This window comes from Mastomys coucha, unplaced genomic scaffold (genome assembly GCF_008632895.1).
Source record: "Mastomys coucha isolate ucsf_1 unplaced genomic scaffold, UCSF_Mcou_1 pScaffold8, whole genome shotgun sequence".
Classification (NCBI taxonomy): Eukaryota; Metazoa; Chordata; class Mammalia; order Rodentia; family Muridae; genus Mastomys; species Mastomys coucha.
Window position 1 is genome coordinate 17,831,461 of NW_022196914.1, and position 8,717 is coordinate 17,840,177.

The 8,717-nt window shown below is 32.3% G+C and overlaps 1 long non-coding RNA gene across 1 annotated transcript in view; it reads left to right on the top strand.

Annotated features, from left to right (window-relative positions):
• The window catches only part of LOC116083545, a 4,890-nt gene extending 725 nt beyond the window's left edge, over positions 1-4,165 (top strand). The window contains exons 2-3 of the long non-coding RNA XR_004115768.1: positions 1,259-1,364; positions 3,847-4,165. This is a non-coding gene — a long non-coding RNA (uncharacterized LOC116083545). The remainder of the gene's footprint in view (positions 1-1,258; positions 1,365-3,846) is intronic.
• Positions 4,166-8,717: the final 4,552 nt, after the last annotated feature.

Below are 8,717 nucleotides of genomic sequence, written 5' to 3' on the forward strand. Positions count from 1 at the left end.
TATATATATATAAAACAACAAAGGAAAAGAAGCCATGTATTTGAAAAAGAACAAGGCATACAACTTCTTAGGAGGGTTTAGAGGAAGAAAAGGGAAACAGGAAAGGAAATTATACTATGATTTTATTTTTTAATATTTAATAATTTTAATATTCTTTTTAATGGTATTTTAAAATGTGCATTGACTAACTATGAATATACAAGTCTTATATAGTATACACACACACACACACACACACGCACATCTACATTTTATGCTTTCTGTTCTATGACCTCTCCACTCAATTTCTAATACCTCTTCTTGTATGTTGTATATTTAAAGAATGCTTTTGTTCGACTGAAGTTTTTTTTTTCTAAACAAACAAGAGATATGATATAAAGACATCTTTTTTCTTGGAAAGCTCCTTTTCCTTACGTTCATGTTTTCTTTTCCTTCCTCAGTGGGTTCACTATGCTTTTCAGTTTACTGTTGAAAAGAAATTACTAGAAAGACATCTTTATCTGTCATTTTAAAGGGAGCACATTAGGTTTTCTGCCTCTTCATTTGTTTCTATTTTGATAATGTTCATATATATTTAGCTCAAGATACTCTTCGTCAAATTGTAGAAATTTCCCTCTAATTCTAGACTTAATAAATCTCTGACAGTGTTTATTATGTGTTAGTACTTATCAAATATCTTTCTCTTACTATTGACATAACTCTATGATTTTTTTAGTCTGATGTAAATGACCTGCACGTTACTTGAATAAGTGCCAGTTATTTTCTGTGTACAGGCCTTTATGCAAATTTGTGGGATTAGTTTTCTAAAATGTTGAAACTTTTTGCTTATGTAAAATTTCTGGTGAAAATTTTTATTTGAATGGTAGGGCATAACTGGCTTCAGGAATGGTGACTGGTATAATTTGTGACATACCCTTTTACAGTACTGATCACTGAAATCACCTGAAATTGGTTATTTTTACTGGAAATTTATTAAATACCAAAGAAAATATTTATAATACATCGACTATTCAGATTAATATTGTATTCATAATATTGAAAATACTACTCTTGGGTGATGTTAATGGTTTTTTGTATTATCTTTCAAACTCCATTGCTTAAATGTTATTAAGAAAGACTAAGATGTTTTAGAAACTTGCTGAAAAAAAATTTAGGTAGCTGTAGTGTGGTTATAACATTTTATGGCTATCTATAACTCATCATTTAGTGAAGCTAGTGATAAATATGTAATTATCATGCCATCAATTGTTTATTACAGAGGAGAATGCAAAAGATGTTCTATGTCATGTGTGAAATTCTCATCTTCAAGAGCATGAAATGAAAATGAAGGACAAACATTCAATACTATCTAGTTAAAATTGGAGGTGAGAGTGTTTTGAAAATTACAATAAATATAAAATAGAATATATATTATATATACTAATATATAGCACATATTAGTGTAGTACTTCCTACATCATTTTTCTTTTTGGATTTGAAACTGAATTTATTATAATCTCAAGGAGTACAATTGGTAATAATATTACCATAAATAATATTTAATTATTCTAATTATTCTTACATAAATTTTCAATCACCACTAACTATTCTAATCAAGCAATAAATTACTACGAGAAAACTTAAATTATGGAAACAATATCACAGAATTGTTTATTATTAAAAGACTCTGGGACTAGCAAGAGAATTCAGCAAATAAAGGTACTCACTGGTAGACCTGACAACTAGACTTCAGTTCCTAGAACATATATAACAGGAGAGAAATGATTGTCAATGGTTGTCCTCTGACTGTGACATGTGTGTGTCCTCATGGACACTTTCACTCTTGTGTGTACACACTATTGAAAATAAATAACTCCTCCACTGGGGACCCTGTGCTCAGTCCAATGATTGTCTGAGAACATATGTCTTTGTATATGTCAGGCTCTAGAAAAAGGAATGAAAGATCTGAATTGGTTTGCAACCTCATAGGAAGAACAACAATATCAACAAACCAGACCCTCCCAGAGCTCCTATGGTCTAAACCACCAACCAAAGAGTACACAAGGAGGGACACATGGCTCCAGCTGCATATGTAGCAGAGGATGCCCTTGTTGGACATCAATGGGAGTAGAGGTTCTTTGTCCTGTGAAGGCTGGATGCTTCAGTGTAGAGGAATGCCAGGGCAGGGAGGCTGGAGTGGGTGGATGGGTGGGGGAAGCAGGGCAATGAGGAATGGGATAGAGCGATAGAACAGTTCTAAGGGTAAACCGTCAAAGGGGATAACATTTGAAATGTAAATGAAGAAGATATCCAATAAAAAAAGAAAAAAAGAAGAAAATAAATAATATTTAAGAGAATCTTAAAAATATAATTACAAATATTTAAAGATCACATTTCACATTTTAAAAATTCTGGACATTATATTAATATTAGATTATTTTCCTCTTTGTCTTTTATCCTTCCAGTCCCTCTCTTGTTTCCAATTTATCTTTGCTTCCTCTTAAAATTTATTGCTTCTGGATCATTTTATTTAATTTTTATTAAAATACATGTTTGGACAGAAACAGTATACATATATAAGCATATACATGCATGTATGTATCTATTTTCCTAAATATGATGCTCTAACCTGTTGAAATTCTATAATGGTTTTAGTATATATAGGACTTTAGCACTGACCTCCTGGGTAACTATTTCAGGACATAATTTTTTTCGGGGGTTTTTCGAGACAGGCTTTCTCTGCATAGCCCTGGCTGTCCTGGAACTCACTCTGTAGACCAGGCTGGCCTTGAACTCAGAGATCCACCTGCCTCTGCCTCCCAAGTGCTGGGATTAAAGGCATGTGCCACCACTGTCCGGCAGGACATAATTCTTAAAATTGTTTTATCACTAATGTTGGAGTATTTATTACTTAAAATTAAACTTCAATGTGAATTTTTCTTCACATGAAAGAGTATTTTCCAGAGATTTATGTTTACAACTTTGTAGTTTTTATTCTCTAAGCTAAAATCTAACAGCACATTGCTGTATACGATTCAGGTTTCCTAAAACATGAAGCCACCAGTGAGATGTTACTATGCTTCATTGTGTGTAAAACATTTCACTGATCTTTTAATTTAAAACAAAAATTTCTAATCTTGACCCTTCTCCATCCCACAGCCGTGCAGATTTCTGAGATTTGCTTTGTTTTCCCAACATGCTATTTAATTGGCAGTGTTGTCTGGAATAGCTTCACATTTTGTTCACTTTTGCATATACTGATGGCTTTTTGCTTTCAGAGATTACCATTACAATAAATGTTAATTCAGTCCTACGGTTGAAGTATTCTAATTCATGAGGTAGTGAGAGCACAAACGAATGGACCACATCATTTTGGAATAAGAAAATTGTCTTTTTCTATCTCAGTCTTTTATGAATTTATATCTATTAATTCGATCCCTAAACTATATCTCTCTAGTTCCAAAAGTTGTTCCACTTTTTATTTTGGAACCAGTCTTTAATGTGCAGCAAAATTATTTTTGCCTTAAACCATTTTTGAAGCTCTGTTCATTTTCCTTTTGAGACAGAAAATTTGATATTCCCAAAGGTATCTGCTTCTTATGAAAACTTTTGAGGAGTGGAATAATTTTTCTGCAATAACTTCTCTGACTCAAAAGCCTAGAGGAAGACTTCTCATTATGGAGACATTCATATTTTTTAGAATAATAGAAGCCTCTCTTTAAAGTTAAACCTACCTTATAATCTTAAGATATAGTACAATAAATATCTGTATTTCTTGAAAAGTTTTTTCTTTTCCTTTTATGTAAAATAAATATGTTTAATGTAATATACCTTGATTATTATTTTACCTCTATCTACTATTTCTAGTTCCTTCACACGTCCTCTCCTGTCCAGATCCACACCATTTATACCTCATTTTAGAAAACAGACTGTAAGCTTCAAGAATCACCAAAAAAAAAAAAAGAAAGAAAAAAGAAAACAGACTTCTAAAGGATAATAACAAAATGCATGAAACTATAACAAGAAAGAAGAAAAACTATTACATCAGAGTTAGATAAACCAACCAACCAAACAATAAGCAAACAGAAGATAAAGAGCCAAGCAAAAGCAGAAGAACCTTCCCACTCATACAGACTGGAATCCCTGAAAACCACTAAACCAGAAAACATAATACATATTCAAAAGACATGGTGTAGATCTCTGCCAGCCTTTTTGATGCTGCCTCCAGTGAGGGATGCTTGCCCATGGGTTGGGCATTAAGTTGGGCTGGTTACTGGTTCACCATTCACTCAGTCTCTGCATCATATGCCGTCCCTCCTTTCTTTTAGATAGGACAACATTTGGGTTGAAAGTTTTGTGGGTGGGTTGGCCAACAACTCATTGAGTATTGGATTCTTGACACCAGTCTTATTTACTTTACAGTCTCTATTAACTGAGAGTAGAATTATCCTCTCTCGTTTTAGGGTATCTGTTTTTGTTTGTTTGTTTCTTTTTTTACAGTAACAACATGAGTTTTGTTCATTTAAAACTATACTATGACCATTTACATATTTCATTAATAAACTTTGAAAGAGCTAGCTACAATAGGTAACTAAAAACAAAGCAACAAAAATAGGCAGTGAACATCAATTCCAAATATAATGAGCTTCCACCTTAAGTGTGATGCTAACACAGCACATACGTTATATCAGAAAGAGAAAAGATTGCTGGGCAGTGGTGGTGTAGCCTTTAAATCTTAGCACTTGGAAAGCAGGGGCAGGCAGATTTCTGAGTTCAAGGCCAGCCTAGTCTACAGAGTGAATTCCAGGACACCCAAAGCTACACAGAGATACCATGTCTTGAAAAAACAAAACAAAACAAAACAAACAAACAAAAAAACGAGAGAGAGAAAGAGAAAGAGAGAGAGAGAGAGAGAGAGAGAGAGAGAGAGAGAGAGAGAGAGAGTGAGAGAGAGACCAGAAACTGATTTTGTCGCAAATCAGTGAGAGCCCTGGAGTTCCACTGCATGTGTGTGAGGGGCACGTGATCTGACTACTTCTCTGCAAATACTGTGCAGAGGCCTAAAGGCATCCCTTTGCTCTGTCTCCATCCTTTTCCAAACCACTGTTCAATTCCCATTTAATCAATTCAAACTAGTGAATTCAACACAATTATTCCACAAACAATAACTATCAGTCCTGTCATTGTGTATTAAGGCATGAAAGCTAAATATGATATGGACAGATGTAAACACTTACATGTACATTTTCCTACATGCATGTTATTTACAGAAACACATGTACATTAGTTTGGATACTATAGTAGGAGGCAGATGTATAATACTCACTTTAAAAGCTAACATTCTGGAAATATATGTTATATATATGAAAAATATATGGGAAGGATAACTTTTTTGTTTTGTTTTAAACTGAGGTAAAGACAAACTGATCCTGTTCTCTCGCTTAAGAGAAACTAGACAGTGTGGTGCTTCACAGAATAGGCAGATTGAGAGAAATTTTTCAATATTCTTTATTGTGGAATTTTAAATCGTTTTAAAGAGTTAAATAATAATGAAAAAACCCTTTAAGTACTAAGAAAGGATTGTTTGGTTTTGTGTCAGTAGACTTAAAGGTATGATTTCAAAATTGCTCTAAGCCTCAAATCAGTCATGGAGGATGTTGTACAGGAATCTGCCTCGGTTCATCATTCACTGAACCATATTCTTCAGGATGTGCCTTCTGACCTTTGAGCTTGGCTCTTTTATGTTTCTACTGGTGTCATTTTAGTCTGATGTCTATTTGGTGGAGCAGATATTCATAACTGTCCTCTGGGTCTTCTAGAATGTTGAACTTCGGAAGCTACACTTTTTTCTGTAACTTCAGTGTTCATTTTTCTCCAAGAAATACATTAAATCTCGGAGGACTACCAGTTGTTTGCTGGGCTCAACAATTCATTCCTTTTGGACAATGGAGTCCATTCCTGTGCCTTCCTTGTGATACTTTCTTACTTTCTGAATAGTCACAAGAATATTCTTAAATCCCTTAATGGCAATAACTTATTCAATTACACAATTAAGTTTTGCTGGCTAGATTATTTTATAAGATTATTTTTGTAGGGTACCTGTTTTTACTCTTTCTCTTTGTCTCTTTTTATGCCTGTCTGCCTGTGTTGGTCTCTCTGCTTGTCTGTCTCTCTATGTCTCTTTGTGTCTCTGTCTGTGCCTCTCTCTCTGTCCCTGTGTGTGTGTGTGTTTTGTGTGTGTGTGTGTGTGTGTGTGTGTGTGTGTGTGTGTGTGTGTGAACAGCTTCTTTTCGTACTTTAAAATTAATACTCAGCCTCAAGAAAACACTGATTTCAGACTCCAGGCTCTAAAACTAGAAGTTACCCATTTTGTTGTTTAAACCATGAGCTTGTTTTAATTTATTGTAATACTCTACAATGAATGTCATATTAAAGAAATATTGTGACAACAGCTTGATCTCACTAAGTTTAAAAAAAACATGTTTACCACATTTCTAGCTCATGTAAACAATAGAATTATTAAAACCAATAAACTTCCTTGTAGCACAAAGCTATGAACGTTTTAGGAGCTTTAGGAGGGTTCTTTTTGACTTTGGTTTGGGTGAATTTTCAGTTGGATATAAATCACAAAAAAAAAAAAAAGAGTGAATCACTGACATTTAAAATTTTGGTCTAAGTAAAAGCTTCAACTGGATATAAATCCAAAAAAGTAAGTTGAAATTTATAACTTCACAGTGAATGAACATGACAAAGCAAGGTGCAATTTGGAAAATGCTTGCCAAGTACAGAACTTACAAAAGATTTGTACTCAGAATATGGTAACCTGAGCACATAAACACAACATATATAACTTAAGTAGATAAACAACAAAACTAAATCCACATGACTTCTATCACCTATCAAGCAAACTCAGATATAACGAAACAGCAGCTTCTAGGAAAGACAAAGACTATGGATACCAAAGCAAGTTGAAGTCTATGTGTGGGGCCTATAGCGATAAACAACTAATCTGTGACTAGAAGGAGGCCATGTGGCAAAAGGCTAAAGAGATAGGAGGAACTACCTCCCCTGGATACAGGGGATACACAGCAGGTGTGTAATTCTCAGTAGTTATTCAGCAGAATTTTACTTTATCTAATACTTAAAAGAAAAAAATAAACCATCAGAGGTAATAAGTGACTAAACTATAACATATACATATATACTGTTTAGGGATGCACTTTTTCTTTATGAAGAAAAAGATTCAAAGGAAAATTAAATAAGTCAGAACTGTAATGAAGTTCAGAAATTTTTGTGCTGAATATGGTCTTGAAAAAAAGCCTACAGAGAAAGAGCATGATTATAAATTTAAATTATATAAATTTAAGTAAACTAATATATGTTTTTTGGAAAATGCTTTTTTCCTGAGAATCTATATTAACCTTTACATTTCATTTTGGTTCTTCTGTTAAAAAAAAATAAAACAAACAACAAGAACAGAATATCTCTCATATATTTAATAAACAGATATCACATAACATACATGGGAGTTAAAATATGTAGCAACTGACTTCACAAGCATTTCCAGATATGTAAACTGTGATCTTAAAATAACTGATAGGTGTGTTTTTTTTCTGAAGAAGCTGAGAATTCCCCAGACATTTCATTTAGCATGATATTATAAACACTCTACAGAGTGATCTTAAATTATATTAAAGAAAATATTAATTTTTGGAATAAACTAAACTGTTTTTAAGAATATTGAAATATAATTAAGTTTTACTTTTCATAACTTAATTTTTTTCCTTTTTCACTGTCACAATGATCCTATTGTATCATAATAATCTTACATTCATAAATGCACTTAAAATATATGTTTAAAGTTTCTTAGAGGAAATTATAGTCAATATCATGAATTACATGTATAATATATAATGATATCTTTAGATAATTATAAATTTAATTACAATAAATTGTTGGCTTAAGTTGACAGAACCTTCTAAAATAAGGTAACCTAAAGTGGAACAACAAATGAACATAAGAGATTTAGTTTTTTATTTTATTTTATTGGAAATAAATAAATATCTCCTGGGAAAGAAGATATTGTAAATAAAGAAAACATCTAATTAAAAAAAAAAAGAATTTGCAGAATGGAGATCTGATGAATTTGCCTTCTATGGAGAAGTCCCACCTGCTCTGTTCTCCTGAGTGCTATAACTAAAGGTGTGTGAAATCATGCCCAGCTATCACTGGTTTCTTTAAGTTCACAATGTCCATGCAATGCACTTCCAATACTTTCAAGTTCACAGTTTTTAATGAGGCTCAAATGTAATAACAATCTGTCCATAATTCTTCCATTTAAAAATAATACCAATATTTTTTGGCATACTCTTTTTTTTTTCTCTCTATGTCAAACTTGGAAAATGTTATTTGTCCTTGACCAAATGGTCATTTCTTAAGCTGTTGTTTCAGAAACTCTTATCTTTACATGGCACAATCATGATATGTATATGTTATTTTCAGATGTATATTACTATTGACTAAATACAACAGCATAGAAGTATGTGGGTACTGGGATATTTAACCTCATTTGAAGTTTTTATTAGGTGACATAATGAAATTTATCTTTGTGTGAAAATGTTTTACAAATTTAATGATTTATGGGGAAGATTATTTTTCTTTTTTTTTAATTTTTTTTTAATTTTTTAATTTTTTTTTATTTTTTTTATTTTTTTAATTTTTTTTTAATTTTTTTTATT